Raw genomic sequence first — 8694 nt, 5'->3', positions numbered from 1 at the left:
TTAAAGGGCATTTAGCCAGTAAAAGTCATGGTTCTCTGCCATCCAGCAGTAAAGTAGGACATTGAATCCCTTTGAACAATCTCTGCGTATCTTAGGTCCCGGGTTGTATCTTAAAAGTTGTGAGATGGTCCAAAGAATAACGTTTATGAGACTGACGTGCTACCTACTGCACTAATGAGGCACCTAAGAATAATGTTTAAAAATGTCTTCCAGTTGACCTCAATCAATGTCTCCTCTTTGGTAATATTTGGCTAGTGTTATTTGATAAAATAATAATATATTAAGATCTAGCATCGTCTCTAAGGCTATTTCTTCCTGGATTTTTTTTTTCAATTAGCAATAATCATGCCTCAGATAAACCTCATTGACTACGATACTGCCACTGTGCAAAACTTGGATTTTTTTTTTTTTAATCAGAGGGTAAAACTGTAATCTAAAGGCAGAGAATTGGGGAGAATCTCAGCATTTGGAGGTTCTAATTGAGTTATTGGGAAGACTGGAAGACCACAGAGGTGGAGCAAATCAATGGGAGGACATAGAAAAGCAAATTCCCCATCCTACCTCAGGATGGGGGTCTGTGAAGGGATCAGGTATTGCCACCAACCCTCCTAGGGGTCCTGTGGGCCTTCACCTGTGGCCAGTCTAACATCCAACAGACCATGGTAGACAGCTGCCATCAGTGGCATAAAATATGGAAAAAACAAACAGACAAAAAAAGGTAACACAGCATAACACAGAATAACAATTCTTCTGGGATGTTTCTGGGATGCTTTTAGATGCAAGAAATAAAATGGCACCCAAGAATGGATTCCTTAGTTTGGACTTAATTTTCTTCTCGTAATAAGATGTCGAGAGGTATAGAATTCCAGAGTTGGTTCTCTGTTGGCCCAGAATGCCATGGCTCTGGGTGATTGTCTCTGCAAGTGTCTGGTCCTTCCCTTCCTGGTTTAAATATGGCCACCACCCCCCCTATGTCCCCTAAGTCCATACTTCCACATCCCAAGTCCATACTTCCAGAGTTGGAAGAAGGGAGAAGAAGTGCATGCCTTACTTGCTCATCCATCTCCCATGCTCTCTCTCTCTTTTTGAACTCCAGATCCTGGCTGGTCCCTGGAATGTCCACTTATGTTTCATTGTTGGAACTATATCACACAGCTGTCCCTAGCTGCAAGGAGGGCTGAGAAAGTGAGTATCTGGCATTTTCAGTCTCTGCTGGGTTGGGGTAGAATCTGCCAATAGAGTAGAAGAAAGAAGTGAACAGTTGCCATGCTGGCAACCAAAAAGTCTCAGCCATAGACAAAGTTTTAGAAATGAAATGATTGAATGACATTGTTTTATCCATCTTATTTATGAGGAAACTGGCACCAGAGGAGGTTGGTGTCAGACCACAGATCTGAGTCTAGATCTTCTAATTCCCGATGTAGAATTTGAGGTTGACGGCGACTAACATCAGAGTTGCACATTCCAGCTGGCACAGCGAGGGCTCTGTTTAGCGTGTATTAGTTTGCTTAATTTTTGCCTTTAGCACTGGGGGATGGGGATGCTGCCGGCTTCTCGGAGCGGAGGGCACATATGCTGTAGCTTCCCACTTCTGCTGAAAAGTGGCAAATCATTTCTTCCTAATTAAAGATCAAACATTATTTCAGATGGTCCCTTTCCTAAGATGTCATGGGAGATGTTCCTCGTATCTGTCAGTGGTACTGATCATGTTGTCATTTTTGGCAACTAATTCCTGGAATGAATAATAAAATTATAATAATCTTGCACCAGAGGGAGGACGACCAATTTGTAAAGTCCATTAAGAACTGAGCAAAGGATTGTCCTCTAATGAGATGGAGCACGTCAGGGAGACCGTACATCAAGCTCTTCTGTCACAGATGCACAAAAGGACCCGGAAGGAGGGGCTCCTGTAATGCTGGCAGACAGGGCGGGTTGTCTTGGATGCACATTTACATATTGTCATTGATCAGCTGGCAGAGAAGAGGATGACAAGCAGAACACCAGGGTTCTCCATTGTGAGGCTCAGGGTGTGTTTCTGCCACCATTGATTCATTCCCCAAGGGGGAAGGAGCATTACTCACCATTTCCTCATGTGCCAGAAAGAGAAATGGAATCAACGAGCATATCATCTTCTTGTTGGAAAATGACAGCTCCCTGATTATAAATCCCGAATAAATTGATGGAAGAGCTGTTCAAACTTCGTAGATATAAATGTTTTCTGGGATTAATGGGAAGTTATTCCTAGAAATGACTTACAGTTCAGGAACCAATCTCTGAGCAATTGGTTTTTGGTTTTGTTTTCCTTCAGATGTCACAAGCCCCCCCAAGCAGCTGAGTGTGGATGGCCAAGGTGGTCCATGCAGCCCAGCCCTGTACACCACCACCTTCCTCATTTTCTGTTGCTACGCATTTACAGATTCAGAAAAGCCAAATTTCCCCTGCCTTCTGGAGGAAGCTTCTTCCTGTTGAAAGTCCTTAAGAGGAGAACTTAAAATGTGAAGATCTACCTGTGACCTCTGGGGAGACATAACCGCTCCCTTGAAGGACAGAAGCCAAAATACTGCTTGTTATTGGGTCTTTTAGAATAAAAATAAAAAACTTTATTCAGTAGCTATCTTAACATTTTTGTTTTCAGCGTCCTTGTAAATGAGAATATTGAGCCACTTAACTGTCACTTTGGGAAGGGATTGTGCCAACAATGGCTTATTTTCTGAAACATCAGGATTCTTCTCCATTGTGACGTCTAATGGTCATTGGGGGATGACACTTGTTATTTGTATTAATGTTGATACTCTCATTGAGTGAGTGCTTTTATAAGTGGGACTGGGCCTTTTGTCCAGCACAAGGAGCATGTGGGCACTTCATAAGTACCAATCAATACCTTTTGCTGATAGTGGAATGCAGACCCATCCACTTCCCAGATGGCTCCATAGGGAAAGATGCTCTTATAGCTTGTGCTTTATTCTAAGAAGACATGAGGGGCTGCCTGCTATAGTCCCTTTGTTTGAGTCTGGGCTCAATGTGACATTTACCCAGGCAATTCCACTTCTGTGTGCTGGTTGCTGGGGAGCCAGAAATACACTTCTCCTTCCACTTGATTTGCTATAATTCTAATTTACCCCAAGAGTGGGCTGGGTGAGGAGTGGGGGTATTGTCTTTAAGTCTGCCAACCTTCTCAACTGCCTTGAGCCCACACCTTACTTAGCCTCTTGTTAGAGTTTGAAGAAGCTAGAGACTGAGCCTTGAGTTCTTCTGCCATTCAACCCTTCTCTTAACTTTTCCAAAGGAGGCAGAATTCTGAAACTCCTATCTTCTTGCTGTTTGTACGTGAATTGATTCATTCCACCTCCTCCTTCATCCTCCAAAGTCCCACCACCAGATAGATGTGAAGCAATTTCCAGGATTGGATAGTGGACAGGGAGAAGGGCATAGGGAACACATTAAGAATTAGATAGCACTTTTTTTTTTTTTAAACCAGTGCCTTGGTTTCCATCACCATGGGGAAACCTCACTGGTCTTGCCCACTCAGGTTCTGAGTTCTGTGAAGCCCTTTATCCTCCTGTTTGCTTATTAGGTCAACAAATAGGATTGAGCATGCTCTGTGTACCAAGTGTGAGCAGTAGATGCAAACAGACATGATGCAACAGGGCTTTTGGTCTAGGATGGAGAGGGAGAGAGAGACGGGAGGAGAGATGAAATACACGACACACACATATTCTAGCGCAACTGTGAGAAGGCCTGGGAAGGAGAACAGGGTTCTGTGAGCAAGATTAATATCTTCCCTGCTTCTTTTGTATTTTTGTAAGCCTCCCTCTTTTTCAGGTTGCCTAGGAAATTCCCAGTCCCTCCCTCCCTCCCCCACCTCCTCCTTCCCTTTCTTCCTTCTTTCTGTTGACTCTTTGTTCCAGATCTGTCTCAGGTTTGGGATCCTCACCTCTCTTACCCAAGAGGTCAGCAGGGTACTTCCTTAAAGAATGTGCTGTCTCCCCTCATAGGAAATATGTCGCCACTCTCCTATGGGAAGACATCTAAGATTTGAGCTGTTTAAAGTTGCAGTTACTTCCTTCCTGAAATACTCTGGTCAGTGTTGTGTTTCTAAGTATGAGATATACACAGTGAGGGGTGAAAGTTGTGTTTAGATGGTCTCTGGGAGAATGTTAGTTAACACACATCTCATGGAGATACAGAGATTTTCTCCTTTTTTGGAGATATAATTGATATATATATAATATCATATTAGTTACAAGTGTGCAACATAATGATTCAATACTTATATTTATTGCAAAATGATTACCATAATAAATTTAGTTACCATCCATCACTACCCAGTTATTTTACATGGGCATACACACATGCATACACATGACACCTGTACTTTCATTTCTTCTTATTACCTCTTCCTTCCTTCTCTCTCCTTACTTTCCACATTCACTTGGTGGTGACCCCTGACACCAATCAGTTACACATGTATGTGACAACAAACACTTCTATAATACTTGTTATATTCCAGGCACTGTCCTAAGAGCCCATTACAGATAGATACTATTTTTTTAATTGAAATATATTTGACACACAATGCTACTTTAGTTGCAGGTGTACAACAGTGCAATTGGACATCTGTGTATTACACTGTGCTCACCCCAAGTGTAGCTACCATCTGTCACCATACAACCCTAGTATAACACCATTGACTCTATTCCCTGTGCTGTACCTTTCATCCTTATGGCTTATTCATTCTATAACCAGAAGCCTGTGTTTCTCACTCGCATTCATCCATTTTGCCCACGCAACCACCAGTTTGTTTTTGGTACTATGTGTGTCTTTCTACTTTTTTTTGGTTCGTTTGTTTCTTGATTTGGTTTTTTAGATTCCACATATCAGTGATATCAAAGAGTATTTGTCTTTATCTGTTGAGTTATTTCAGTGAGCATAATCCCCTCTGGGTCCATCTGTGTCATTGCAAATGGTAAGAGCTCATTCTTTTTCATGACTGAGTAATATTCCTTGTGTGTATTTACCATCTTTTCCCTATCCATTCATCTATTGATGGACACTTGAGTTGCTTTTTATATGCTGGCTGTTGTAAATAAATTGATACTCTTAATTGGGTCCAGGAGAATATCTCAGCTTTATGCTGGTGTGACTTGGTTATTTTCCTCTCCAAACCCATAGTGAGCAGCCCTTGGCTCAAAACTCCAACATCTAGTTAGAGTTCTAGAACTCTGTCCTGTTTCATTTTGCTATCTTCTTTTTAAGGTTATCTCCTTCCTATAGCAACTGATTCGGTTTATTTTGAAAATAACATTTTTAACACATATTCTAACTATGTAAGTGTTGATTGTGTCTGGGAGTAGGAAAATCATGCAGTTGGTTGCAGCTTCTAAGACTTGGATGTCCTGTTACCATATGTGTGAGCAGACAACGCAGTAGGCAAGTTGCTGTTGCATGGCACGGGTGGGGAGAGTGTGTGGGGGCAGTCAGAAGACCTGGTATGAATCCAGGTTTTGCCACATCTCTTCCACATGGCCTTCGACAAATCTCTCTTCTCTTTCAGCCTTGATTTTATCTCCTTCCAAATAATGATGAATACCAGACTGCAGTAAAGATTAAATGAGAAAAAGCTTGAGAAAATGTTTGGCATGGCATCTGGCAAGTAGTTGGTGTAGAAAAATTTTTGTGTTTAAGTTGGAGTTGCAACATTTTATTGAATTAGCAAGTGACTATTAAAATAAAAAGACATCATTAGGAACAGCTGCTGTGTGTTCCTAGCACTGGGTTGTCAGTGATGACCAAGACAGCTTAGTCCCTCTGCTCACAGAGCCTCTATGTGCAGAGACAGACGAGACACATTTTACACAGATTCTTGGAGTGAGGGCTGTGATCAGAGGCAGGAAGACAGTGCTATGGGAGCATCTGACAAGCAGGTCTTGCATTCACTGGGGAATGAAAAATGTTTAGTGGAACAACCGTAACAAGAAATTGCTTAAACTGAGCCTCCCGAACTGTGTAGGTGTTAGCGAGGTGAAGAGGAGAGGGAGAGAACAACATTCTAGACGGTAGACACTTCCTCCTGAGAACTTGACACCGACCTTTGTACACGGAGCCGATAAACTCATCCAACAAGCAAGCTCGGTTTATGGCCTCTATAAAAGGGTTTCATCCATCCCTAGTTCTCAAGGCAGTCCCTTTATAGTGGTGATCTTTCTTCCTGTTTTATATTACAACTGAAGCTGTTCCTTTTCCAAATTGCCTGGCAGCCGGAGGAGTTTTATGCATCCTTGGGTCTCTAGAAACAAGCCATTGTTCCAAGTCCTCAATTTCTCCCTCTCCACTGGCCTATTACGTGCCATTCCCTACTCTCCTACAGGCACTTCATTGTCCTTAAAATGAGAATCTCATTCTGTGATTGCTGTTTCTGTTTTTTTTTTTTTCCTGAGAGTCTTATTTGATGAGGACAAGAAGATCAGATTAAATGCACTATTAGATACATCTCCCTCTCTATTTTTGGCTCACTTTGAAAGGAAGGTCTATGTCACCATTTACCATGTTGCACCATGTAGAGAGAACATTTCAGAAGCCAGAAGTGAAGCAGGATGGAGGTTTTTAAAAAATCACTATTTATGTAAAGGTAACTTGACCAGTAAGGGATATTTTCGCTAACATTGTGCTTCTCATGTGTTTCCCCAGGAACTCTTTGGTTCTGCAAGTTTCCATTTCTATTTTCATTGCTTTAGAAATAGCTCTGATTTTGTGTGGTCTAATGTCATCTCTTGCTGGCATACTAAGCATGAGCTATACCATGACTGTTTGTTTTAAGATTTATTTATTAATTTTAGAGAGAGAGAGAGAGAGCATGAAGGGGAAGGAGCAGAGGAAGGGGGAGAGAGAGAATCTCAAGCAGACTGCCTGCTAAGAGCGGAGTCTGACATGGGGCTCGATCTCACGACCTTGAGATCATGACCTGAGCTGAAATCAAGAGTCAGATGCCTAACCGACTGAGCCTCCCAGCTGCCCCCCTGAGTTTCTTGAATAAGTCTTGTCCCCACTCACCCCTTAGAATGTCTAATGAAGCACCTTCCTTGTAAAATGATCTTCTGCCTGGAATATAGACCACAATCCCCTATCCACCCGGACAGCACTTTATGGTCTTGGCTGACACATAACCTCTGGGAAGCTCTCTCTGAAAGTGTGAGATGAAGTTGGAGCCTCCCCTCCCCACACCATGTTCATATAAGACTTGATAATTCTACCTTCAGGATACTTATTAGAACTGATGATATTTGCCTGATTACTTGTTAGGTTGCCTCCAAGTCTACTGAGGTTGGGGACAAGCTGCCATGTTCACAGCTGTATGCCCTGTGTTTAGCAAAATCCCCACACCTAGTGGGGATTCAATAAGTATTTAAATGAATGAGTGAATGAAGTAATGAGTGAATAATGTGAGCGACAATATGTGGGCTTGGTTTTGAATTCAAAATCATTGACAGTATTTTCCGAGTCTTTTGATACATTTCTTTATTTTCACCCAAGACACATTCCTCTTAAAGATAGGCTAAAGATAAAACACTAGCTTGGGTTTCAGATCATCTTCATTGCTCAGGGCAATCCTGCAATATCTTTGTTCCCATTTTATGCTGCATCTATAGACTAGTACTGCAGGAATGGTTTTCTAATAGAAGGACTCTGAGCAAATAATTCAGCATCTGGGACAGGAATGTTGAGGGGAGAATAAAATTATTCAGATCCTGACTTGCTTCTGGCCAAGGGCCTTAGTCCTTGAATTCTCATCTGTAAAATGGGGATATTCATACTCATTCAACTTCATGGAGTTGGTGTGATTAAATGCTGTGTATATATATTTTAAAGATTTTATTTATTTGAGAAAGAGAGAGAGAGACAAAGCACAGGCAGGTGGGGGGGCAGAGGAATGGGAGAGGCAGGCTCCCCGCTGAGCAGGGAGCCCGTTCGGGGCTTGATTTCCAGGGCCTTGAGATCATGACCTGAGCCAAAGGCAGACACTTAACCGACTGAGCCACCCTGGTGCCCCTAAATGCTGTCATTTGGACGCAGCATCAGTAAAATAGACCGAGGTGACTGTAAAATGATCCTTAGAGCAGTGGCTTTGTTGGCAGTATGAATTAAATTATAAATAAAAAGTTCAGATTAATTTTTGCAGCTATGATGCGATGCCAGGCATTGGCGCAGTACTCAGTAAATTCTAGCTGATCTGGTGGTGTTCATTCCTATTAATTTATGAATACACTTGTCTGCTAGCTTCATCCTGAGGCACCAGGGAAAATGAAATCATATTCTAAACTACTGGGAGTGACAGCAAATACGGCAGCGCTAGCCATACCTCTGCCATCTTGAGAACTCCTTGTCAAAGGAGATCTCAAGCATCTCTCACATCAGCCTCCCCTTTGCCACCCTCTCTTTCGCTCTCGCTCGTGGCAACTCCAGTGACAAAACTTCACCCTGTAACAGGGAGGACGGTGACAGGTGGCAAATGACTGTGAAGAAAAACTCTTGGGTAGAGGTTGAAGATGAACACGTGCTTTACAGATTTCCCTGGAGGCTCTCTTCAGAGAGTTTCAGCCAACTGACATTATTCATGATCTAGCGTGAAAAATTGGTACCGAGGCCACTTTCAGCTTTGAAGTTAATTTGAGCTTTTTATTTTCTTCTGTGCATTTA

General features: G+C 42.3%; 1 non-coding gene across 1 annotated transcript; it reads right to left on the bottom strand.

Annotated features, from left to right (window-relative positions):
- Positions 1-259: 259 nt before the first annotated feature.
- Positions 260-394, bottom strand: LOC122910921. The gene has a single exon (XR_006385299.1). It is a non-coding gene; the product is annotated as a U4 spliceosomal RNA (small nuclear RNA).
- Between the last annotated feature and the right edge of the window lie 8300 nt (positions 395-8694).

This window comes from Neovison vison, chromosome 6, assembly GCF_020171115.1.
Source record: "Neovison vison isolate M4711 chromosome 6, ASM_NN_V1, whole genome shotgun sequence".
Classification (NCBI taxonomy): domain Eukaryota; kingdom Metazoa; phylum Chordata; class Mammalia; order Carnivora; family Mustelidae; genus Neogale; species Neogale vison.
Note: the sequence above shows the minus strand (reverse complement) of the source record. Positions and strands in the feature narration are given on the sequence as shown.